A 26,602-nucleotide genomic window follows, 5' to 3' on the forward strand; every position below is an offset into this window, starting at 1 on the left:
TAAGGAATATTAATAGGTACCCATCTATTTTTTCACACCAGCACCTGGGTGCTGGGAGAGAGGGAGAGATTCCCTGGCTGCACGGCCCACGTCCCAGCCACGGAGAGAGTGAGAAAGGTGACCGCTCCAAATAGCAGTAGGTGTTTTCATGACAGCAGAAAGGAAACGAAGTAGGGTGGCAGAAGTAACTTGGGACTGAAAGTCAGATAGGGAGGGTGGCAGCATTAGACAAAGTGGGCAGGGACGGAAGACCTTTCTAGAAAGTAATGGGGATCAGTGGGGATTAACGCTCTAGCTGGACATGAATCGTGTTCCTGTGAGAAAGAAACCCCTAACTGCAAAGGCACGAGTGAACAATCCAGTGCTCTGACCATCATTTCTCAGGCCAGGGTGGGCTTCCGGGGTGTGAGACCAGGGCAGTGCCCCCCCCCAAGCACACAGAGGGTTTAGTGCTGGGGGCTTAAGGCTCTCAGGCCACTGTCTTGAAGTCCATAGTAATTTCATCTCTCAATTTGTTTGCAAGAGCAGTCTGATGGGACAATGGCCCATCGCACCGGGGGCTTGGAGACTAGACTCAGACCCGTCGTGCCTCCTGTCACCTCCCCAGGGTGGGGTCTTCACTGCCCACTTCCTGGCCCCTCATTTGCACATTCTACCTACAAGAGCAGCTGCAGGGTGGGGTCCTGGTACTGCCTGAGAATGGCCCTGTATCCCAGGCAGCATGACATTAAATAGAAGGTAAACAACACCATGATAGGTCTGGAGAGACACCACAGAGGAAAGGAAAGAGCTTTTTGTTCCTGCTTTTTGGAACAAGCAATCCAGTCGTCTACGTAGCTGGTCCTGTTTGTGCCAAGTGCTATAGAGACTGCAAAGATGGAGTTTCCTCTCTGCGATCTGCCTTTTCCCTACTCCACGACTCTCCACGCCCACCCAGTCACTTGTTCACTCATTCATCAACCATACAAGAAGTCCTGAGGTCGGCTAGGTGTGGGCCACCACTGGGGATGCAGAGACAATCGGGACATTCCCTGTCGGCCAGGAGCTGACACGCCCCCACATGTCAGTCAGGAAAGGAGCCAAATTGATGGTTCTGTCTCCCTCTGCAAGGATCCAACCACGCATTAATTTCCAGTTATGTGTCACACATCATATAAATCATGGATAAAGTGGAAAATAGGAGTTTGAAAAAAAATACGCCTTTTCTATAGCTGGGCTGATAGCTCGGTATCATCAGGCCATTCTTTGAACTTGACTTTGCATTTCCCAGGATTAGTGCTTAATTCTCTTTCAACCAAATCCTTGACGAAAACGCTTTTTACTGTGGATTTAAGAAACTGAGAGAGAAGCACGACCAGGACCACTGAGACAACACCGAGATTGCTTCTGTCTTTCACAGAACCTGTGATTAGATCAGAAATGCCTGTGAACCCATTTCAGTCACGTGCTCATGTAGGTTCATCAGGCCGCTCGGTTCTGTGACTAAGCGCGACTGATTGCAACTTCTGTCATGTTTCCCACGGACACTGCTCCTGTCCTGGGACACACAGGGATGCAGACAACACACCCATTTTATAAAGTGTTTTGCAGCCCAGATGAAATAAAACTGTTTTTTTTGTGTTTTTTTTTTAAGATGAATTTCAGAAAGGGTTGGACACATTCCGACGAAAGTGCAGTCTCCCATTTGCACCACGAGCGCAGACGCCCGGACGTGGGGCTTGGATTGCGGACTCGGCAGCTGCCTGTGTGACAGTGGCTCATCCGTATAAAGAGCCGCTGAGGCTGTTCGCCCGGGCCTGTGGTTTGGCCCTCAGAGCGGCTGGGCATTTCCTGAGCTTCCCCAGGCCTGGGACAATGGTGGCAGCGCGCTGACAAAGGGTGTCTCCTCTCCAAGGAAACTCAGCTTCAGGAAGTCCTGAGCCCAGGCCTACGATGCTGGTGACAGATCATCCTGACAGAAAAACCACCCCCGCCAGTCTGCCACCCCTTGTACTCCAGTGCCCTCACCTTGGACACAACGTTTTGGGCTGTTCATTTTGTACCAGAACTCTCCTATTCATTCTGGGGTCCCTCCTTGGATGGACAGAATTCTAGAGCCTTGCAGAGGTGGGTGGCTAAGGGGGCGGGTGTCCTTAGGAGGTGGTCGATTTGATGAAAGCCACACAGCCAGTTAGGAGAGACGTCTGGCCTCCCGACCTCTAGGCCGGGCCTGCCGTCTGCTCCTCTCCTCGTCCTGTTCTTTCCTCTAGACTGACTCCATTGAGCAGCCGCCCCCAGCCCCTGCCAACTGTCCTTTGTTCTGATGTGCACTGCCTCCTGCCACCTCTGCACCTCTCTGGTCTCTGCGTGCACGCCCACCTTCTCCGGCAGCGCCCTGTCAAACTGGGGGCCCTCGGTGCTGGGCGGAGGGCACGAGCCTCGACTGCTTGCCCGCAGGCTCCCTGCTCTGTGCTCAGGCCAGGCGGGAGTCACTGCACAGATGGTGGCCCGCGCTCCTCATTCCTCTGAAGGGCAGGGCTGAGGTGAATGGAAGGCGTGTGGCAAGGCGTGAGCCTGAGATAGGAGCTAAACAGCTCTGGTAACCAAGACGACCCCCGGAGCTACAGACCAGAAGGGGTGACCAGATGCCAGCTGGGCAGACAGAGGCCACTGTGAGTAAACACAGTGGACAGGGAGGAAGCATGACAAACACTGTGGAAATTGATTATGTTACTAGGTTTCCGTTCGGGAAACCTATCACGTGGCTTTTCAAGTGGAATGGATTTGTTGTAACATGGAAAAAAAAAAACTTTAAGAAAATTACACAATTTTCAAAAACATCTTTATAGAAAGACATTTTTGGATGCTGAACGAGGCCCACAGTCCCCTCTGACGGAGAACACTATGGCCATAGGCTGACACCCACTGCCATTTCCAAGAGCCCCAGAGAGGTTGAATGCCCCTTCTCGGTGACATTACCACGTCCCCTGGTCTCACTCGGAGAACCACAGGACTCGGGTTCTATCAAAAATAATTTGTTAAAGGAAACATGACTTAATTCTCAGCTCCACAGGAGGAAAACACACAGCGACGGGTAGTGAATCACTCATTAAAAATTAAGTAAATCCACCCACAACGGGAAACAGCATAACAGAATGTCAGTGCTGGCTCCACACTGGAAAGCAGCCAGAAGCGAGCCCTGGAAACAGTGATGCCTCCGAGATGATGCTCCAGTTCTGTGCCTCCAGATCTCACTTCATCTCAGCCACATCCACTTTCCAGCCTGTCTTTGGCTGGGAACTCCCAGAAGAGGGAAGCGGGGCGGCACTGGGGGTTTCCATGGTTTCTGCCAAGATGAAGCGATCTGTTTTCCCAGTGAATCACTTCCTCAGGTGAAATCAACCTTCACGCTCCCCAGAACCATTTGCCAGAACAGTGGGCAAAGTACCTTCATTTTAATTAACTAACACGTCTGCTTACATTTTAAAATCAAAGCCCATGGATGCCCAGCTTTCACTGCCTGCACATAAGCAACGTCGTGGAAAGAGAAAGGCTGCTTTCCAAAATACTTTTCCATTAAGAAGCCCCTCCTTTATATGTTCCTGCTTCTTTTGGAAGTCAGTGGCAGAGCAACTACAAATGAGGGAGGAGGGAAGAGAATGTACCAAAGACGGCTGCCTTTTTTTCAAAGTGAGATTACAAAACATTTATATCACGATGGACAAACTTCATCCCAGAAGGGAAGTGAAGGCAAGTGGCCCCAGACACGCCTGACACGTGACGGTGGCTGCTTCAGGGGGACTCCTGCTGTCACCTTAGAACTCAGAGGAGCAGCACCCTAGATCACAGAACTTGATGTCGTGAAGAGACCTTTAAAAAGTTCTCCGCCGCTTTTTACTTTTCAGACAAAGAAGGTGTGACTCGGGACACATCTAAGTCATTCAGCTTTCTAGAACTAAACCCTACTTCTGTCCATTCCTTTTCTAGGCTCCTGCGCAAAGCATACAATCAGGTAGTAGGATCTATGATTTCATTTTTCAAGAAATTGTGCAACCCTGAGCCTGCAGGGGACACCTGATAAACGCTGGGTGAGTGAACGGACAAACGACCAGCCGCGACGAAAGGAAACCTGGCAAGTGTGTGAGAAGAGATTAGAAGCTGGATTTGGTCAGCAGATAACAGGCGGAAATAGTTTGGAACCCTGGCCAAGATCAACTCCAGTGACCAGAAAATTGTTCCAAAATATAATTATCTACCAGTAAACTGTTTGCACAATCCACAGGCTATGTCCTTATTTATTAACGTGCGCTATTCCTTGAGTACCTGGAAAATAATATTTTCCATAATGGAAAATTCTGTTTGTTCTTGGCAGGTCTGCACCACCACCTTTGGTGGTGGTGATGACAGCTGACTGGCTCTGGGGTCTGAGAGGAACCCTGGCACAGCTCAGGGAAGACCGGAGCCGGGAGCGTCCCTTCCCACTGTCCTGGCAGCTCTCTTCTCCCAGGCCTGCCTAGGCTGTTTCCTCCCCGTGAAGGTGGAAGTGAGAACGCACACCTAGACCACCTCCGCTGCCTCTGAGGCCCACACGAGATAATAAACTTGAGTGCGCTTTGTGAACTGTAAAGTGTACTACCAGGCATGTGCGTTATCATAAATGCATAAATTTGTTTTCAGCATAAAGCGTTTACGTTAGTCATCTGGCAAAACAGGAAAAAGGTCAGGTATTGTTTGTTTCTGTGACTAATCATTTCCACCAACATGACGACGTTCATAAAAAGTTTATTTCTCTGCAGCACATGGTAACATAGCAATATATATATATGTATATATATATATATACATATATATATAGTGCCAAAAATGTATACACATTTTAAGAAAGGAAAAAACTGTATTAAAAAGATAATACAATGAATGACGCTCTAGCATTCATTTGATTAACGCCACCTTTCGAGCGAACGTCATACTACACATTGGTATGTAATTCAACTTCAAAAAGTAATACATAGATAACATCTCTAAAAATGTGTACTTTTTTGGCACCCTCAGTATCCATATATAGTGCCATAGCGCCTGAACACAAAACTGCACCACTTCTGATACAGGTCAATTTTGGTGCAGTTGTTTGAAATCAGTTAAATACCGCCAACATATTTTTAAAAAATTGTTAGCATTCAATCAGCCCCCATCATAAAATAACACAAATGCAAGTTTTGTGTTTTGCTTATGCTCATTTCTATTCAAAATAGGAGGAAAGCTACTCAGAGAACCCATTATGTGATACATTTTTTGTTCAGCAGTTCCACTGGGGTCCTTCCATTTTCCCACATTTTAAATTACTTCACACTGAACTCTGCATCGTAATAAGCAGTTTTAAAAAGTCACTTCAGATCGGCCCCTTTGAACAGAACGCCTCTAATGTGTGGCTCGGTGTCCCCATCGATGCATGTGGGACGTCCCCCAGGGGATGGGACTGAAGCTGGGGGTGAGTTCCTGCTGCACGTGGGGACCGGCCCTCGTGCCCTCCACATGTCCTCAGAACTCACTCCTGATCTGTGGCCCAGTGGGTCTGAGGAATCTTTCTAACGCACACACCCAAAAGGTTCTGCTCATTTCCTGTCTTCTTCCCCCAGCCTGCATGGTACCACTCCCCAGGCAGTGGGCCTGGGCCTGCAGCCGCCGACGGTGCCATGTTTCTACGAGGTGAATGACAAGGGCAGGAAAGCCCTGCACACAGGATGTCGGCCACGCCTCCCTCGGGACATGACGCAAGCTCCTTGAAGAGCAGCTCCAGGACCAAGAGGCTGTCCCTGTACCTCCCTCTTAATCTTTGTGTTGTTCTTAACCAAAATGCCACTTCGTAAAGCTTTTGTGAAGGACAATTAAGAGGAAGGTTTTGATTATAAAGATAGGAAATGTCCAAATAAAATGGGTGGGATTTTGATGTGTCATCCAGCCACACCCGAGGGCCCAACAAGGGTCGAGGTTTGTTTTCCTAAAAGCTGGGCCTCACCATGGATCCTGGCGAGCTGACAGTCAGCCCACCAGCCCCAGCAGGCATTTGGCAGAGTGGGGGTGGACGGTTTCCTGAAGCACCCACCCCAGGTTTCCTGCACAGAGCTGGACAAAGTTCACTGAGCTGCTTGTCAAATCATTTAACGAAAGCTTCCTGTCACTCTTTAACCTAATTTTTAAATACCCTAGGAATTTTATTACAATCAACCACGACAGAAATCCCACGCGGCAAGCAAGGGCCTCCTTTCAGCTTCCCTTTACCTCTCGTCCTCCTGGAACGACGCCGGGGAGCCATGCTGGCCTGCTGGGATCCATGTTTGCCTGTCAGCTGCGAAAGGATTCCTAAAGGGAGGATTCCAGCTCTGAACTGGGTCTGCTGGGAGCTCAGTGATGAGACGTGAGTTTATATAGAAAGCTGTGTTCCCATTTCCTCCAAGTGGAAACTGTGATGGCTTCATGTCCATACTCTGCTATGTGACAAACGATGACCTAGTACACTCTTTCGGGAGGTACTTACTTCTGGGAAGAATGTTCAAACTTTCCTGGGGGAGGGTGAAGGAAAGGGAAATGGAAAGAAATGAGGGATCAATCTGTTTGTCACCATCAGATCCAGAGGCTTTCTTCTAACTGGCTGTCAGTTTCTCATTCAGTCTCTGGGAGAATAACTTCTTCATCGTTGGGACACATTTTGCTCAGAAAGGAAATCCGTGGAATCCACGGATGCTTAGAAACACCCAGGAAAAGGGCCAAGGAAGGAAACAGAAATGAAATTTCATAGAAAGTTCTGGAATCTTCTGTGCTGTGCACATCATGCATCCTGCAGATTCAGAAACCAGCACAAGACGCAGAGTGCCTGTCCCACCAGCAGAAATGTGACCCCAGCTGGGGAGGGCAGAGAGCGTGTCTGGAGTGGTTCACCCAGCCCTGGAACAACGCAGACTAGGCCCCTGCACTTTATTTTAAAACCTTCAGATGATGATGACGATTTTCTGCCCCAGTGACCATTCAGACCAACACCAAGGAAGGAAAATTACTTGGAAGACAAAGCTCACATGTGTTGAAACTGACAGAGGAGGAAGCTTAGATCGTGGCGAGGACGAGGCTGGTGAATGAATATCCCAGGTTTATCTTAAAATTAAATTCACTGTTACTTAATCTTAGCACTTAATTTAGTGTTCTTTTATTCCTTTGGTATTTCCGTGAACCAAAGTGAAATAGTCAAGTTACAGTATCATTTAATTTTACTTACTGGTGGATACCCTTTGGTATAACAATGTAAGACTTCAAAGAGCCTGGAGAAAATATTGAAACCTTCATTTTGTGCCTTCCATAAATTCTAAATTCTGAAATTCCAGTGTATTATTTAAATACTATGCAAGTGAGACCCACCGAGTTGCCAGCAGTGTCCACTGGAACGGGGAGGGACCTTCGGTCATACTGGACAGCGTGAACTGCTGTGTTCCTTCCAAGTTTATTTTTAAATACTAAAAATAGGAAAAGAAAAACATGAGAATGGGTCGCTCTGCTAAAAAGACTCCTCTTAATCCAGTGTAGCCGGGGGAAATTTGGGCTCTTTGTTTTTGAAGTCAAATGTTAACATTTTTTAAACTGTTAAATCAGGGGTTATTGCTGGAAAGGAGAACTTTTAATGTCCATCATAAGAGCGGCATGTACATCACTACCCAGTTAAATGCCTTCCTTAAAAGTTGGAAACATTTGCCATCATTTGTGATGGTGTCTACAATACCAATTATTAAGGGCTCACGTTGGACCATCTCGTTTAAACATCACAATAATCCCAGGCAGTGACTGACAGATGAGAGAGAAGGAGGCTCCTGCAGTTCGTGGGTTCACTCCGCAGGTGTCTACTGGGCAAAGGATGGTGGCTGCGGGCAGTCTCCAACCCCAGGAAGCTCAGTCTCCCACATTCTGCCGAGGGCGAGCTACTTATTTAGTTCTAAATAACGCCAAAGCAAGTGTGTAATTCCACAAATTAGAAGTAAATTCCTTTCTGTTACTTGCAGACCTGAAGCTCTAGAACAAGTCTCAATTGGCTAGCAATGAAAACATCACCGGCGAAAAGACCGATTTGGTGTTCCACCCTGACACGCAGTGGGCAGGAGCCAAATAAAGGCAGCAGATTAGGCAGCCGGTAGGTGGTTCACGCTTCCAACACCCCTTTGCTCATTCTCCAAGAGAAAGATTCCTCAAACCAGAAGCACTTCTGTTCTAAGAACTCACAGCTGCCGAAAGTAGAACTTTCACTTCCTACTGACACGGGGACAAAGAAGAGGGAGATGCTCCCCAAAACTGCTTTGGCTCCCGAGTGCCTATAGCGGAAGTGGAGGGGAGGCATCGACCACTGGACAAATGCTCAGTTGGTTACCTTTGGACGGCGGACGGACTTCTGAATCTGTCGCTGGTTTTGAGACAATGAGGGGCAGAAGGAAGCACAGGTCCCAGCTGGGAGAACTGCTAACCACTCAGGGCACCAGGTCAAGTTGCCAAGAGGCCAGGAAATCCTCGAGTGGGTGGGCGGCAAGACGGCAGGGGCTGGTGCTGAGCCGAGAGCCTAGGAAGGCAAGGTCAGGCCTTCTGAACAAATCGTCTTCTGTGTCTTGTATTTCAGGAGACGGTCTGTGGGCCTGACCCTCAGACATGCCATGGCGGCGCGGTGGGGGGTCCACTGCTTGCGATGAGCATGTGACACGTGCATTCAAACCAATCTGAACGAGCCAGTGTCTTCCAGTTAGGGTCCTGAGGCAATAAGGGACTGCAGGCCTCCTGGAATAAATGTCATCCCAGTATTGATCCTTCTTCTCTTTGATGCCACGGTTGACACTTGCCCAAGGAGATGGTACCATTCAGAATGGACGACATCCAGGGATGGTGTGACAGAATGTGGACGACACAATCAGCTGAGGAGGCAGCAAATGGAGGCTGTCCTGTTCTCTATCCTGATAAATCATTGACAACGTTTGACAGTCCTTCGAGAGAGGAAGCACTGAAAATGCATTTGCTCGCTCCAGGAATAACCACAGCATTTACGCCCAGATGAAACAGTGTCTGGAAGGGCACCCTCCCCACCCCGCCCCCCGAAAGGGGGCCAGCCAGGGCAAAAGAATGGAAGTAATGACCTTAGAATAATTCAGAGCAGAGTCCACGTGTTTCAAACAAGGCGACGCATTTGAGAAAGAAAACTTGCCAGCTGCCCACGTGCGGGTTCACTCACTGAAGGTGAGCACAGACAGTACGGCCAGCCAGGTGCTACCTGCCCCCATGCTGCAGCCACTTCCAAAGCTCTTAGGTTTTCACCCTTTGATTTCTTTAGGGAACTTACCACCGTCAAGTAGTTGACTAAGTAGAACACGAAAAGGCGACAGTGTTTCTTTTTCTAAACACTAGGACAGCAAGGCCATGGAATGTAGCCTGGACCTCAAAAGACATAAAATCATGTGACGACGACACTTTTTTTTTTTTTTTTTAATCCAAAGTGCAATCCAGAAAAGCTCCTTTTTGGTAGCTTTCCCCACAGCAGACCATTTAAGAAGCAATTACTACTGCTGCAATTATGTGCCACCGTGCTCCCCAACGGTCATCCACTGTGTGCCACTGAGATAAGGTAAGGCCCTTGTAAAAGGAAGGACAAGTCAGTGAGAGGGAAGCATGTGGAGATTGTGTTCTCAACAACACATTTCAGGATACTGAACAGCTGAGGCAGATTTTAAACGAGAAAAAAAAGTGATGTAACGCGATGTGTGATATGAACCTGTTCAAGCAAGTCACGGCATACAATTCAAATATAACACGCTGATCACATGGCCTTCCTTCTCTAGAAGATAATGTTTCTATAAAAATTAAACCCCACACATTGTTTTAACTAGTAGACTACACATCAGGAATCATTTTTAAAAATTTTGTACTTACCAAGGGAAAACGCAGGCTATAGTCTGAAAAAGAAAGAGAAAAAGAGAAAGAGTTAGTTTCCTGGTTGTCATGCCGGGTCTCAGCTCCTGCTCCCCGCACAAGAACACAGGATATGGGGAGGCCAAAAAGGAACACCCACGGAGCCATGGATGGGGTTCATACCACTATATTCTCACTGGCGGCTGGGTTGAGACACAGGAAGTAGGATCAACACGATCCGCAATCCACAAGCTGCTTGCTAATCACACTTGCTAGCAGCAATCCGTGGTCTGCTTCTCTGCCAACCAACCAACCCCCTCCCCTAGCCACGGCAGTTATATTAGTGGCTAATGGCTAACTGGTTACAGCTGACGGCCATCTACTACCCGAGTCAGCACCTTTCCACGTGAGGCCGAGAGCCTGGAAACTGCACTCCTGGCTCTGTCCCCACACTGGTTAACAGGGGCTAGTTGCTAATCTAGCCACTTCTTTCTCTACTGCACTGGTTGCATGTGCCCGATTTTTGCTTCACTGTGTGGGTCTCCTTGAGGCCTTTTTATCTACATTGCAATCAACTCTTTTTTGCTGCAATCATCAGCTTTCAAAGTGTCCTGCCCCAAACTCTCCTGCGATTTCTGGCTGTCAGTTGATGGTGGAGCCTGGTGGCCGACCTAGAGCGAAATGCTTGGCACCTAGCCCGCAAGGCGCCCCATTCATCAGCTGCTCCTTCTGGAACCTGCAATGCCCCCCCGCCCCCGAAACAGCCCCCTTGGCTCATCCTCCCTGGAGACAGCCTTTTAAAACCTGCTTATGGTGGCCCCCCCACTGCACTTTTCCAGCTTAATCATTTTTTAGCTTGCTCATTCCCCGTGAATGTAACTCTCCTGTTCTTTTTAAAAACGGTTTTACTGAGCTAGAACGTAATATAAAGTTCACAGGGTTCAAGTGTACAATTCAGTGGTTTTGAGCATATTCAAAGAGTTTTGCAACCATCAACATGACCTAATTTTAGAACATTTTCATTATCTCAAAAGAAGCCCAACTCCCATTAGCTCCCAGCCATGCTCAGCCCACCCTGTCCTCACCCCCGGACCCCTGACCACCACTCATCTCCTTTCTGTCTATGGATTTGCCTATTCTGAACATTTCCTATAAATGGGGCCCTACAACACGTGGCATTTGTGACTTTGTGCAGTGTTCTATCCACATCATAGAAAGTAGCAGCACTCCCTTCCATTGTATGGAGGAGTATACTCCCCTGGATGGATGTACCACATTTCGTTTCGCCGTTACTTAGCTGACAGACATGGCTGCCTTGTTCTGGTATGAGCAGCCAGTGGGGCAGCCTCATGCTTGGGCTCTTAGCCTGCACAGACCGGTAGCTGGGAACCGTGTTCAGCTGTCATCCCATATCTGCACTGCGAAGGAGTGGACTCACGTTTCCATAAAATAGCTAATGCAGTACATGACGTTTGCCACCAAAATAGACTGCTTTACATCTCAGTCACGGCCAGGCTAGGTATTTTAAACAAAAGACAATAAAGCCTCTACAGTACACAATTGTAACAGGTTGTTGTACTAATTAAAAAGCTGACCTATGAAGTAGGTTTAAAGCCAAAGAAGCAAAAGTGACAATTCTGGTTACCATGAAATTTTAAATCTATTTGGGCAAATCCACAGCTAACGTTATGCTTAATGGTGGAAGACTGAGCGGTTTCCCCACCTCCCACACTGGGAACAAGGCAAGGATGTCCATTCTCACCACTCATATTTCACACTGTACTGGAAGTCCTAGTCAATGCAATAAGGCAAGAAAAAGAAATAAAAGGCATAGAAATTGGAAAGAAAAAAAACAATACTTTCTTAATTCTCAAATGACATGATTGTCTACACAGGGAAATACCAAAGCGTCTACCAAAACGCAACTGGGGATCAATCTGTGAGCAACACACGAAGTCATGGACTGCCCCAAGTACAGTGGAGCCCATATAGCACAAGGCAAATGGCAGAAGGTGTGGGAGGCATGGAGTGTCGGGCAAGAGGTAGTCACTGGGGCACGGGGAACGGCTTTTTTGTAGGAGTAACTCATTACCAGAGTCTACCCCTTCCAGTCCCCAGAAAGAACCTGGGAAGAGGCTGGAAAGAGTGACTTGGGGTTTTTGCCTGGGGCCAAGCATGAAGAAAAGCCAGAGGTGGAAGGGACCCTTAACATTTTGGGGGGATGGATAGAAAGCTCACAACTACCTTCCAATGCAATGCTGAGTCATGTTGATATAAAATAAAACCCAGTGAGAAGCAGAGGCATTTCATATGCACAAGCAGAACTGTAGGCTCAAGTCAAACCAAACTAAAACCATGAGGGAAAAAGCTAGTCAGGTGTAGAACCAGGTGGGCACTCCATCAGTGGCTGGTTAAAGAAAGGAATAAGCACGACTCACAAAATCCTAACTGAGCACAAATAATAATGTTGAATTAAACTGTGAACTAATGTTTTATTTTTTAAACAAAGCAAGAATACACTGAGCAGTAAGCCCTACAAATAGGTCGCATAGCGCACTGGTTTAGGGCTCACACACGTTAGCATGAAACCACAACGAGCCATTTCTCTAAGGGCAGAAGTCGAGTGAAAACCAAGCAACCAGAATATCCTCTAAAGTCAGTCTTTACCGGGTAAACACTTTCTTTAGCCCAAGGCCCTGATGCAGATGAGATGGCTACTATTAATATAAGAGTGAGCAAAACGCTGGAAAAGGTGCAATAAGCACATTACAAAGGTGGGGGGAGGTCATGGAGGAGCTTGCGTGGCATCATCCTGCAATGGGAGCGGTTCGTGGTCTCATCTGGAACAGCACCATCCTCCAAAAAAGGGAAGGAGAGAAGCTACTGGATTTACCAGTCAAGTGCCTCGGCGGCCGCTTATGTTGCCTCTCCCACATGCAGCGCACAGCCAATCCCAGGAGGCAAAAGGAGTCCCATTTTAAGGATGAGAAGACTGAGACCTGGTGAGCTCCCTGACAAATGACACACCGAGCACGGAAGTGGTCCAAACTCAGGGCTGGCTGGGCCGCACAGGGCAATGAAGCCCAGATTGTAGTGTACATTTGTTTGTTTGTTTTTTCTGTCTCCTTTCTCCTGAGTGAAACTGGAATTCCTTCAGGGGCTGTGTCTTCCTCTTCTTTACATCCTCACTGTCAGGGGCACTGCCTGCCAGCAGGAAGGCCCACAAAGGACATTCTGTTCAGGGTGACACTGACACTAGAGAATTCCTTAAAATCACTTCTAACTCTAGAAAGAGCTCCACTGTGGTCCATGGGCCCATAAGACCTGGAAAGGCCGGCTAGCCACACCCTTCCTGGGGGAAGTGGGCCTGTGGAATGTTTTTGGTTCACAGAGGGCCAGCTGATCACGGAGGTGTGGCGGTCTGTCCAACCTACAGGCTCAGCCACCGTGCTTCCCGGGAGCAGTCCCTGGGAAAGAGGTGGTGCGAGGACGTGGAACCGGGGAAATCCACCCTGGGGGGCGGGGAGAGGCAAGGTCAGGCAGGCGGAGACTCCTACAGGAAGTGGCCTCACTGCAGGGTTTGGTCCTGATCTCTCACAAGATATGGAAACAGCCAGCCACGTTGTTGTACATCCAACCCTTGCAAAAAAGAAACTAAAACTACAGCATTTAGAATCCATCATTGGAACTGTTCCATTTAAGTGAAAAATTAAAACTATGTCTGACTTGTCAAGTTGAGATGGTCAGAAGTGAGCAATCTCTCCAAACTCAGACAAAAGTAAAACCTCTCTCATACAGACCTTGGGCCTGAAGCATCATAAACACGAGTGGGCAGGATGTATGTGGCTGAGGGTGTATATACCAGCTCTTCTTTTCAACGGGCGGCAGCAGTTAAAAATATTTTGGATGCACGTTCACATTTTTTTAAAAAATGTTTGCAAATATATTTCTACATGTGTGGTGTATTAAAAATGTAAGGTGTATGACGGGTTAACATTTTATAAAACAAGGGCACGCAAGTAAAAGTGCAGATCATTCGACTCAAGACTGTGAACTCCGGTGTGACGTGACCCGTCCAGGAACGGGCCGAGCAAAGCTTTCCTGGCTGCATTCTCTTGGGCTCCCGTGTTTCCCACAGGACACTGAGTTGTCCTGATCAACTGGTCAGCACACTTGGAATAGCAAGAAACGCCATTCACTTTCAATCATCGTGACGCTCAAGCACCATAGCTTGGAGGACTCAGGTGGATTGCCCAAAGAGCAGGAAAATCACACGCACTGAAGGTACCTGGAACAGGGGCAACCTCAGCCATGGCCAGCGGCTGCCTCAGCATTGAGTCAAGCACAAGTTCACTGAGCTTCCAGGTGGTAAATAAGTGGCAGGGAGAGTGCAGGACGCTTCTGACTCATCTGGGCCTCAGAGCCTCACAGATCTCACCCTCCAAGTCTCAGAGGTTCTTTGCTTACCTTCTAGGCATTGGCAGCGCTGTTCATTTCTGTACTTTCTAACGCATGAAAAAAAGGCTGGAAGGAGCTGCTGAGCCCACCTGGGGGAGGAACAGCTCCCTGAATGATGAGGAGTTTCGGTAGAATCTTATTCTGCCAACCTTGCAGCCAGCACGCCACCTTGAAAAGGGGGTGGGAGTCCTTAAAACAATGTTGCTAAGGCTGGAAAACACCCATTTTCTCAACCACCTGTTTTGTCAATCTACAACAGATAAGCTGGAATCTAAAAATTTGGCAACTTTCAAGAATTATTCACGGGCAGCTGCTCAGCAAACACCCATGTGTATCCCCTCAAAAACTTCCACGAAGGAAAAAAGGTAGATGTTGTTGGAAATACAACAGAACTGTCAAAAATAGGGGATCCCTGCTCCATAAATGATGGTTCTATCTATTTGGCAAGTGTGCAGATGAAAACTTCTGCTAGAATGACAAAACCCAGGAGCCCTTTGGCCTGTGCGCAGGTGATGCTTCTCTAAGCATGCCACCTGCTTGGACGTCTGCCACTTCATAATGGGGCCATCAGTGAGCCCGCCCTTCCCCACCCGTGCTTTTAGTTACACATGTGTGACCAAACCTGCTCTACGCTGCCACGCTCTTCTCACAAAACAGGGTCCCACCCTGAACCCCGGCCCCGCAGACCCCTTACTTCTCGGGTGCTGGCTCCTGTCCCCGCTCCGTCCTCTTTGACTGTAGTAAACTGAGTCAGCTCAGCCGCGTCCCAAGGCAGTGCTGGCCAACTCCCCTTCCCAGCCTGGGGGACCCCGGGCCCCTGGTCTGTAGAGTGGGCACCCCGCCCAGGGGATCGCCAGCGCCCCACATTGCAGCAGGACATTCTCTGTATAAACATCACACATCAGCAGCTTTTCCCAGATTGCAGAAAAATAAAATCGGAAAAACATGATTCGATCACTCCTTTTTCTCCATCACTGCTTGTGTGCCTGTAAGTACTTCCTGGAATAAAAGGACTAAACTACAAATGACCCATTAATGGGAAAACTGGGACCCGCTGACAACAGTGGGGTTCTCAGCCTGTTCCTGTGGGCTCACCTGCTTGGAGATGTAATTGCATAATGTAGACGCGGGGCCTGTTTTTTCTAGTAAAAGCAGAGAGAAACTGCCCACGTGCCTGGAGCAGTGCCTGGCCCGGGACAGCCATCCACAACCCTGCGCGGAACGGCTGATGAAGGCCATGGTCCCCTAAGGGAAACACAAGTTCTGAGCCTGCAAACCTGCTGCTGTCCACACATGTCTGAGGACCTGTCTCACCTTCCCGGTGATGCTCTAAAGTCGAGTTACCCCTGAGGCTAGCGCTCGCGGCCAGACGTAGCATGGCACCAGCAGAGTAGGAAGAGGCCGTGGTGACCCCCCTGAACCCACCTAAATGTCTCCACCAATTGAGGGAGGCAGGGAAGAGATGGGGCAGGGAGCCAGCTCAGGGTGGGAGTGACCTCACCCAAGAACGGCCTGTCTTCAGTGCCCGGGGTCTCCCTGCTCACCTGTGCCCGAGCCTTCATCACATTTACCTGACAGGGTTCCCCTCGCTCTAGCAGGTGGATGGGGCCCAGAGGGCAGCACCCCTCGAGAGCAAGCCTGTCTCAGTCCTCCCTTTAGGCTCACACTGAAAGGGACTGAGGACAGCCTGCTGGGTGCATGATGCTAAAGGTAACTGAACACTAAATCTGATTCAAAAGACATTTTTCTCGTTCTATTTAATGTTCAGTAAGTCTCAGAGAAAATGATGTATCGCTAATATTCCGATAGTAAGCTGATGTGCGTAGGTGTTCTTTTCCAGAGCACCAATGTGAAATGCCCCCGCCTCTCACCAGGAGGCCCCCGCCTGTGACAGGCCCCTGCGCATGTGTGGGCGGGGCTGGGCTGGTGACTGGGCTTACACTAGGCTGTAAACAGCAGCAGGCTGCAGGGGCCCAGGGCAAAGCAATGGTCCCCAAGGCAGCCTAACAGATGAGCCATGGCATTAAATAATTATTCCAGAGGCTCACTGTTCCCATGGACCCAGGATGAAAGGAAACTTAAATCGTGCTTCTTAATTTAAAAATAGCAATTGCTGCTGTTAATTAAAATGTTAGTTACCACCAATCCTATACAAATGGCAAAGGGACAAGTAAAACAGTCTACTTCACGAGTATTAATAAATGCCATTTTATTGTTACACAGAAATAATTATCGCTAATGAATAAAGGAACTGACATTTTTGCTGACCAGGTTGGCATGGATAAGAAGAGCAGAAAGTGTGAACAAGCCCCTGCACCGTGGAACAGAGCTCAGAGGTACCCAAGGAAGAGCCTTACGACAGGGAGGGGTCACAAGTGACCGACACACGGTTCACAGACACCCTCCGACTCCAGGGCCCCCTGCCTACTTCTAACACCAACCCCCCTTCCAGCAGCCTCTCCAAAATCCACAGCGTCTTTCTTCTCAGTGGTGTCCAGGGCGGGAATTTTCTAGAGGCTCCTCACCCACACGAAACCATTTCACCGCCCTCCAGGTACATCCCGCATGGTCTTCCCTGCCGCATCCCTTTCCTCACACTGCTCCCTGACTCACAAAGCTTCCCAAAGCTGCCAGGTGCTGTTCAGGTCCGACGCTACATGGGACCCGGTGTCTGGGTCCTCCAGGCTCCCCTGCCTGAGACCCCCCGGGGCTCCTGAAGAAGCAGCTGTCCCCAGCTGCGCCTTCCATCTGCCATCTTCCTCCAGACACATGGTCACAGCGACATAAAAATGCAGACCGCAGGATGGCAGGCTACGGTTAGGCCACGTTTGCTGCCCTCTCGGCTGCCCTATGATGTGGGCAGCCGCAATCCACATCTTACAAACGACATCAGCAACGTGTAGACCCTCACCCAAACATACAGACCTGGTGGCTAGTTTGGTGTTTTCTGACTAGAAATCATGTCATCTGTAGCTTGAACTTATTATATAAACAGTCGTGTGCACATACCAGCAACTCAGAAACTACTACTGGATGAATGAATAAATGCGCTAAACCAGCTGTTACAGTTTCCTGAGCATCTGTAACACTACAGGCGAGTGCTCTGCCCAGGGCTGAGGGTTTAGGAAAAAAAAAAAAAAAAAACGGATAGAAGTTGAAGGTTTTTACCTCGAAGGATGTCCAGAAGACAGGCTTATGAACAGATCTCTGAAACATGGGGTGAGTGCTGGCATCACAGGGACCCGGGGCGATGACGAAGGGAGCAGCAGTACCCAACCTGTGTTTGGCCACAGTCAGGGCACCTGTGTCAAGAATAAGCATCCCAGACAGAAGATGCAAACAAAGGCAAGGGAGCCAGAGAGTGCACGGAACAGTCTGTAAACGGCCAATAGTTGGAGTCTTGGCTTTGACCTTGGAACAAGTTACTTAACCTTTTGGAGCCTTAGTTCCCTGAGCTTCGTAACGTAAGGATAATAATCCTTACAGTGCTGGGCTCATAAATGACATAACCCACACACAGATCCAGTGCCGAGCTCAGGAGTCTGCAAGCCTGGACGGAGGTGTGAACTGCACGTCTGCAGAGAAGGTCACTGTAGAGGCTGCAGAGAGGAGAGAGGACGGAGTGGGCTGAGTGCAGACAGTGATGGGTGTGCAAGAAAGAGGCCATTCTGATGGCCCAGGTGACGGACGGGAGGTGCACCTGAGGACAGTGGAGCCAGAGCCCACCACCTTGGGGGGCGGTAGTGAGGGGGAAGGGAGGGAAGGAAGAAATCCAGGGTGCCCTCCAGCCTGACTGGGGCCTGGGAAGAACACTGGTCATTCATCCAGGTGGGTTCTCGTCTCAGAGTCCCCTGGGAGTGGCTCGTCTAGCCATCCCTCACAGACACCACAGGATGTCACTGACAGACTAAGTAAACATCTTAGAATCACAAGAAAAACCTTTCTGAAAACAGTACAATTCTTTTTCAGGAGCGTGGTACCAGAGCAGAGAAGTTTGTTAACTATTTCCAAAAGAAGACTTTGGAAACTAGTAAACCAGATAACTGAAAAATGTGCTAAAAACAAACAAACAAACAAACAAACATGTTGGTTTAATGGTTCCCCCGCCTTAGCTGGCTGATCTGAACCATCAGTTCACCAGCGAGAACCCATGTAAAATGGAGGGAGAAGAGGCCGGCTCCAAAACAATGACTGGGAGACACTGTCTTGAGCGTCAACTGTGTTATCTTAAAGAGGAAAAGCTCAATATCTCCATTGAACAGTGAAAGGAGCTTCTTGGGACCCACACATCACTGAGCTATGAACAAAAATGTCCCCAGGCTTGATGTGGTTTCTGGGGACGAGCACCTATTTTTCCTCCTGGCTGCCACTGAGAAAGTTCTGTGAACTTGCAGTTTCCCCCTCCTCCGCGTGGGAGAACACTGTGGTATTCACCGGAAAACAAAAACGGCATTATAACCCAAATATGCACTGCCCCACGCTGGGACAATATTCGGCAACAGACGTGTAATGTTTGACTGGCATTCTGCTTTGTCTCCCTAGAAAGGTCAGCCCTCCCCTCGGCAGGCAGCACACTCATCGTCCTCAGAGAAAATTATTTTCTGATTTTACAACTCAAAAAATCATCTTAACATGTATGGATGTGAGCAGCTTGCACAGTGTGTATACCCCCAGGCACTTGGGTCAATGCAGACATGTCAGAGGCTAGAGGCAGAGAGGGGCAGGCGTGTCTCTCTCACACGGCGGGCGGGCGCCCCAAGCCCTCACCTGCCTCAGGCCGGTGGTCTGCCCCGTACCCCTAGTCTGAGGGAGGGAGGACTACACAGCGTGCATGTACCTCAAGCCAAAGCCCTGCCCACTCCTGCAGTGGAAGGCTGGGTGACCTTACTGGCCAGGTGACCTTACTGGCTGGGTGACCTTACTGGCTGGGTGACCTTGGGCATCCTGCATCCTTTCTGTACATCAATGACCTCTACACATAAGGTCACGGACAGCTTCAGATGATGATCCAAGCACACCGCATGAGCGTGGGAACCGTGCAGCTGAGAGGGTGAGGTCCAGATAAGGGGCAGCTCCGGACAGAAAGGCCACGGTTTGTCCCTGGGGGCAGCAGCGGGGTGCAGTGGGTCAGAGCAGCCCTGATGGTCTGTCAAGCACAGCGCTGGACTTTCAGGGGCCCAGCTAATCCTCATGAGGACTTTTTTTTTTTATTATGGGACTGGATGAGATTACTTAGAGGACTGAGCCCATCACAATCCATCAGTGAGGTCCAGAAGAAGAGATGCAGTTTGTGAAGTAGAAGGAACATTAGGACATTGTGATGCCAAAGAAATCAATTGAGGGAAGTGCTCAGGGCGGCACTGAAATAAGTTGTGTGGCCACGTGGTCAGTAAGAGTTCGAGCTGAAAACGCATCCTGCTGGACGCATGCTCTCCGACACTGGGCGATAATGGCCCCAACGTCCGGGAAATCCTTATACTCTGGTTAAGAGTCGCTTCCTGGGGGACAAGATGTATGCAAAAGAGCATCCCCGGGGCCATGGCAGAGGAAGTGGTCATGACCCAGGGACCAGAAGGACACTCCCAGGGCCGCACCCTCCCCACAACGCTCTCGTGGTCACGAAGCACCACTTCCTTCAAAAGCCAACAGTTGAGCTGATGTGTCCTGGCTGAAGACACCAAAATACCATCTCCCCACCTAACCCCAAACTCAGATCTAACATTCATGAGGAAATTCAAAGAAAGGATTGGTTCATTTAAAACAGAGCTGGGTCTCTGAAAAGGTAAAAAGTTCTGGAAGCCGGATTTGGGAAAGCTGCGTGGAGTTTGGGAAAGCTTCAAAGACGGCATCTGAATTTGACAGGAGGCCTGGGAGCTCATTAAGAGACCCTCTGGCATTCTGGGGCTGTCCCAGCAGGAGTCCCCATGGGCCTGCACGAGCCACCCACCCTCCCAGCCCACGTCTTTGGCCAGCGCAGTTGGGAGCCACATTAAAGAGTAGACAAGTTTCTAATAACCCTCCTTCCGTTTAAACTAAACTGGAAATCACACATTCCTGAGAGCTCCCTAAGGACCACCTTGAGAGGAAGAGGCACCCACTGCAGGACTGGATGGGCACCACCTCACCCAGACGCCCCTTTTATCAGACAACTTAAATGCACCATAACCATGACGACAGTGAGGCCAGGCATGCTCGTATCCCACGTGGCGCTAGGCGAGCATCGTCTCGCTGACCCCTCACCACAGAGCTGAGAGCTGAGAACTACCCCCGTCGCCTTGTACGGGAGGAAACAGCAGCTCCAAGAGCGCGCTCGGGTGATGCTACTACCTGTCATGACAAAGCTTGTCGTCAGTGGAAGTCTGTTGCTGAAAGACCCGTGCTCCCACCAGTTCCCTGATCCCTCCTGCTGGGCTGGACCCCCTGTGCGCACCGGGTCCTTCTGTACAGGGGACTCCTGTGGGGTGTGAGTGACCACTTGTGCCAATGTGCCAGCCTCGGCGGGTACCGCATCAGCACGGGGTGTACACACGCTGAGCGAAGCGCACAGCTCAGGTCATATTAAGACCCTCTGAAACACTTCAGTTTGTGTGACTTACAGGCAGGCCCTCTGCATGTGACAGAGGACAGAGACCTTTGCTGCCATGTGTTAGACAGTGAGCCCTCCATGGTTCTGTCACAGGTATGGGACAGGAAAACGACTCCAGCTGATTTTGCCATGTCAATTAATTTTAATGTGATAGAACCTATCAATGCAACCACCAGCCCCAGGTCAATTGCACCTGGGAGGATGGTTTATTTTAAAAATGACTAATCATTTGAAACATTCATCATTAAAATAAAAGGGCCTTTCTCCAATAAACGATCCCTATGGCATAAACAGGAATGTTATCCACCTAAAATCTGCAGTACCTCGGGAAAAATACCAGGTTCTCTCATTCATGAATGCAGCTATAATGAAAATTTTAGAGTCCATTACTAAACGTAGCTTGCTATATGATTAAAGAAATAGTCAGAATTATCAAGCTTCAGACTTCAGAATAAAAGAGCTTTGCATGAGGCTCACAGGCGGCGTCCCGTCCATGACCATGACGTGTAACTGGTCGACCAGCACATGGTTTTCAAACGCCCACCATGCTGGAAGCATTTGATCCGGTGTTTTGGGCTACACAAAAATGTGCAGCAGATGAGTTATCAGTGGTGGTGAGGAGAAGGGTCCCCCCGCCCCGGGGACAGGCAACGTGGGAGAACAGATCAGCTATCTCAAAGAACAAAAATCTGGTCCTGGGAGGGTAGAGAGCAGGGGGAGGGCAGGGGTGTGCCAGGCTTGGAGCACTGATGCCACCCAATCCTGCAAACGTTGACCTTTCATCTGTAAAGCTGTGGTCACAGACAGAGGGCTCCTGACTGCCCATCCCCCTGGCACTGGCTAGCTCTGAGATGGAGGGTGCTTTTAGTGCCACGCAGCAACTCAGCTCCTGAAGGCCCTTGGAGGATAGCGTCCCTAAGAACCCCTGTGTGAAGTGCCCCCCCACCTTTCACAGCTCTCTCCCCTCTGCTTCTCCCAGTCCGGGGTCCCCACGTGTGTGTGGTGGACTCGGGGCTGCTGGGGGCCAGGAAACACTTTGGTTACACGCTACTCTTTATTTGTGTGTCTGTGTGTGTATGTGTGGAACAAGCTCCTCTATGGAAACACAAAAAACTCAATTGCAGTGCTTTGAACATTCAGCATGACGTTGCAAACTAATCCAGAATCTGGAGTTTCTGGGGAGTAGGGGGAGAGAAGACGACATCCACACCTGCCTCGTGCAGGTGGCCTTGCCAGGCTCCTGGCTCCATGTCCTGAGGCTCACGAGCCCTTGGACAAAGCCCATGCTCAGGAAACAGCACTCCTTCACAAAGCACCGGTCATGCGTGTCAGCAGCTCACTGCATTCCAACCAACCGGAGTTTCCACACACTGTCATTCTACAGACGTGCAGAAGAGACCACCAGTCTCATCCTGTCCTTGGAGGTGCTGATGCTAAGAACGCACACAACACATACGCATGTTATCTCCTTCATCCTCACAGCAACCCCAGAAGCTGCCAGAATGTCATTATGTCCCCTACACACACAGCAGCATGGCGTGCTAAGTGAACGGAGGATTCCCTCACTGTTCAACACTCTGTACCTTTTGTCTTATGTTGTTATAAGATGTCCACTAAAAGGAGATGATGAAAGAAATGGAGAAACAAAACTTACTCCTAGCACCAAGGCCTTGCTTTCCACACTTAATTTACTACTACGAACTCATATTGGTGTTTTTTAACTGAGGGATTAATACACGCTATAGAGAGGGAAAGGTGATTTTTTTCCATCTTCTAGGGGTAAAAATAATTGTTGCAAACCCTATCAACTGAATGACTCAGGCTTTCAAAATAAAGTTGTCTTAGAATTTAGCACCAGGAAAGTGTTTATATGTCCTGTAAAACGGAGAACATTCTTTTATCAGACTAGAACAATGTAAGCATTGTGTGTTCGTTTTTGCCTTGTCAGCCAGGAAGTTTAGAACCGAACTGAAGGCACAACTGCAATCACATCTTATCTCCACGGAAAGGGAACGGGCATTTATCAAATGCCTACTCGTGCAAGGTGCTTCCACACAATATTGTTAATTGCATGCTTGCAACCACACAGTTATTACTATTCCAACTTCACAAAGTGGACAACCGGAGTTAGAGAGGAAGAAGTCGGCTCAGGTACTTGGCTAGCACACGGTGAAGGCAGCAGCCGGACCTAAATCCATCTGAACTGTGGCCCATCCTGACTCAGTGCAGCCTCCCTTCCCGACATTGCCCCAAAGGCTTCCCGGGGGTGAAGCGCACAGATTACCAAGACGTAATAACGGTGACACCAGCCTGCAGTACAGCCATGGTGGATGCTTCCTGCCCTGGGCACTGGTCGTTCGATGCAGGATTCCTGCATGGCCAGGATAAGCAAGCATTTTGTTAGGTGGACCCTGGGGTTGGAAGGGGACGGTTGAAATGGCTGCGCCTTCACCAGACACGAGGTCTCCTCTGGTGGCAGCTGTGCAAGATATCTTCTGAATGCCACCTCCCCCTCTGGCCCCAAACCTTAGAGTGGCTTCCTCTCTAAATGGTCCCACCTTGTTTGCTTGAGACCAGAGTACGGAAGCCTTTGGCATTCAGACAACTTCCCAAGAACACAGAAATTTCCCTGTTGAATTCACAGCTAGGATGGATTGTGAACGATTGGTTTACCCAGCGACGATGGCTTCCTGAAGCCATAGCCTGGCTGTCGGGTGAGTACGGTCTTTGAGGACTGACTGCCGAGACAACTCTGTGACCTGCACAGGGACACAGATGCCTCCATAAGAACCAACTGTGTACATTTAACGCCAGGTCAGCGAGGTCCACTGAACCTGTACACCCCACCTTGCATGTCATTGGTGTTCAATAAATATTAAGGCTTTACACACACACTCTGTGATCCCATTTATGTAAATTCCAAAGCAGGCAAAGTGAACGTGTGGTGTTAGAAATGGGGGCGTGGTTACCCGTGGGTGGAGGGGTGAAGAGACTGGGAGAGAGAGCACCAGGGAGCTTGAGTGTGTGTGTAGGGGCGGGTCCCACTGTACTCCTGCCTCTGGGCGCTGGTTACACAGCGGCTCCCGGTGTGAAAATCAATCACAGGTCCTCTGCACTCACGGACTGTGTACACTTTCTGGAAGTGTCATTTGATCTACTAGTTTGGATCATTGCTGATACTACTTTTACCCTGTATAACTAATAAATTAACTAATTTGTCTTTTAAAAAATCGATTTACAAATGTGGTCAACTGAGAAACGTTCCTGCATCATCTACTCTTCACACAGTAGGGCAACGGATGACCACTGCATGAAGAGAACTAAAAGATCGAAAGGAACTCTGCCCTTGGAATATTGGTTTGCCATTAAAAGGTTGATTTCTTATAGAACAATCTTGTTTACCTTTAGGCATGAACTTTAGTTCAAAATAATTGTCTGAGTTTTACCACTTTTGTTTTCAGAAAGAACTAGGAATCTCCAACTTGCATATAAATCTTAAGATGTTGTTCGCATGATGACCTCGAGCCATCAGTCACAGGAGGGACTGCCTCTTAAGACCCTGATTGGGAGGGTGGCTGTGGTCAAAGCATGCGGATTTGGGAGCGGGCATGCACTGGTCCCCCTGCCGCGAGAGGAGCCTGGGCAGGTTACCTCACCTTTCAGAGCCACAGGGCATCCATTTATAAAATGACGGAAGTCCCCCTTTATCCTGGGGTAGCGGGGAGGGTGACTGACTTGTCCTGATTGGCCAGGGCCTTTCTGGTTTGACACAGGAAATCCTGCCTGACGGTACACCCCTCACTCTTGGCAGCCTGAGTGGCTGGTCACCCTGAGGTGCTGTGGGATCTGCAAGGTGGCGTCCGTCATGCACCTTCTATGGTGTCTGGCACATGTCACGTGCTCAGTAAATACTGACTTGTTATCATGACCATGATAACCGTCTCCAAACCAGACCACAACCGTCTCCAAAAAGTTTCCTTCTGTGTGCGTTACTAGTGTAGTATCTGTCAATATAGTCAATATATCATCCCTGAGAAACCACCCGTAGTCTGACCTTTCCTTCAGTTTCCTGGCCCACTTTAAAACATAAATGATCGGTAACCCTCTAGCCATTCCCATCAGAAGATGAGTGTCCAGAGGGCGCCACACACCTGCTGAGGCAAGAACCCCGCTGACCCAAGACGCAGCGTCTGGCCTCCGGGCTTCCACTCCTCGTGTTATAAAGAAGACGACTGCTGGCCTGCTTCCTACCTAGGGCTGTTGGATGCTGAGTGAAGACGCTGTGCGCCTGCGCGTGCCGTGCACATCCTCTGCTCGGCAGTGACTGGGAGCCGCACCATGCTCCACCGGGGCGCCTGCAGACCACCCTGGGGACCAGCGACCAGCACTAAGAAGGGAGGAGGGCGTGCCGGCAAAGGGGCCGGTGCAGAAAGATAGGAGACCCCAGTGTCCAGGGGTGTGGCCCACGGCCAGTGAATTCAGTGTCCCCAGTCCTGTACAAGACGGGGTGAGAGGTGGCGCTGACCCTGAGCCAGCCAAGGTCTGAATGCCCTGTAGTGGGCGCTGGGCAGAAACAAGGTTTCTGGGCTCAGACCTGAGGAGGGGTCGCCCCGCTTAGCTCCCAGGGAGCCAGTTTTATCATCTAATGTGTGGCCGCGAACACACATGTATATTTATGCTTTAATATAACTGTAAGAGGATACAGAACAAAGTTATTTATGTATTTACATTTTAATATAAACTGCAAAAGGAATGCAGTGGGCAATCATGACTTCTTCCCAATTTAAGGGTATATAAATGTTTCTTACGAGGAGCTGGCCTTACCTTCTACTGCAAATATGTGGGAAGGAATGAGAAGAATATGGTTTCCAACAGAAAAAGCCCCAAACTCCCAGCGGAGTGGACGGACTGGATCCACACTTTTTTCACATTTCCACAGGGATGTAAATCAATTTAAGTACTTAAAATAGCCACAGAACTGGAAAAAAAAGACCGAGCTCTATTAGTTACCATGGGAATTACTAATTGAAGCACTTCTTTTGTCTTTTAGAGATCCTTGCCCTTCTTGTGACATTTAGAATGATAAAATTAAGGGAGACAGCATGTAGTTCCTGCCATTTGACGATTATAAAAATATCATTTTGGAAGTTCAAATTAAAGAAGCTTCGTCACAGGTAAAACCCACGTATTGTAGCAGTGACATACTTATTACGGAAGTTCATCTTGGACCGAATTTCAGAAATCGAGTGCAGGATCTCCAAAGGGTTCTGAGAAATTGGCAAAAGAGAACGTTTAAAGCTCAAATGCTCTCCTGGGATTTCAGTGGAAGAATACAGGAAAGGCTGGCATGTCACTCACTCAGACACATTCTGTGCGATCCAAAGAACTCTCCTACTTCCCAGCAACACGCTGGGGAGATGGCTGATGAGCTTGCATTCTGCAAACTACACAACTAACCAGTGGAGTGCTTATTGAAAATGAAACTCTTCATGGCAGCCACTGGTGCAGAAAGCTTTTTTCTAAAAAAAAAAAATCATTACTTGAACAGAGTTTGCATCCCCCAAAGTAATATTCCCGAATGTTACAACCTCTATCTTAGCGAAAAGGACTAATTGTCGTGTCATGTGAGCGCCCTTGGAGTACGAAAGACTTGCC

At 49.1% G+C, this 26,602-nt stretch overlaps 1 protein-coding gene across 7 annotated transcripts in view; it reads right to left on the reverse strand.

The window, feature by feature from the left end:
• Nucleotides 1–26,602, reverse strand: part of PTPRE (protein tyrosine phosphatase receptor type E) — a 137,118-nt gene that overhangs the window by 70,056 nt on the left and 40,460 nt on the right. For 4 of the 7 annotated variants that reach the window (XR_004425310.1, XM_033130541.1, XM_033130543.1 and 1 more), the window contains exon 1: nucleotides 6,259–6,278. The gene's annotated coding sequence lies outside the window, so the exon portion shown is untranslated. Of the gene's footprint in view, nucleotides 1–6,258; nucleotides 6,280–9,924; nucleotides 9,948–26,602 lie in introns of those variants that run through there. The other 3 variants (XM_033130545.1, XM_033130546.1, XM_033130542.1) reach the window with 2 other exon arrangements.

This window comes from Rhinolophus ferrumequinum, chromosome 16 (genome assembly GCF_004115265.2).
Source record: "Rhinolophus ferrumequinum isolate MPI-CBG mRhiFer1 chromosome 16, mRhiFer1_v1.p, whole genome shotgun sequence".
Lineage (NCBI taxonomy): Eukaryota > Metazoa > Chordata > Mammalia > Chiroptera > Rhinolophidae > Rhinolophus > Rhinolophus ferrumequinum.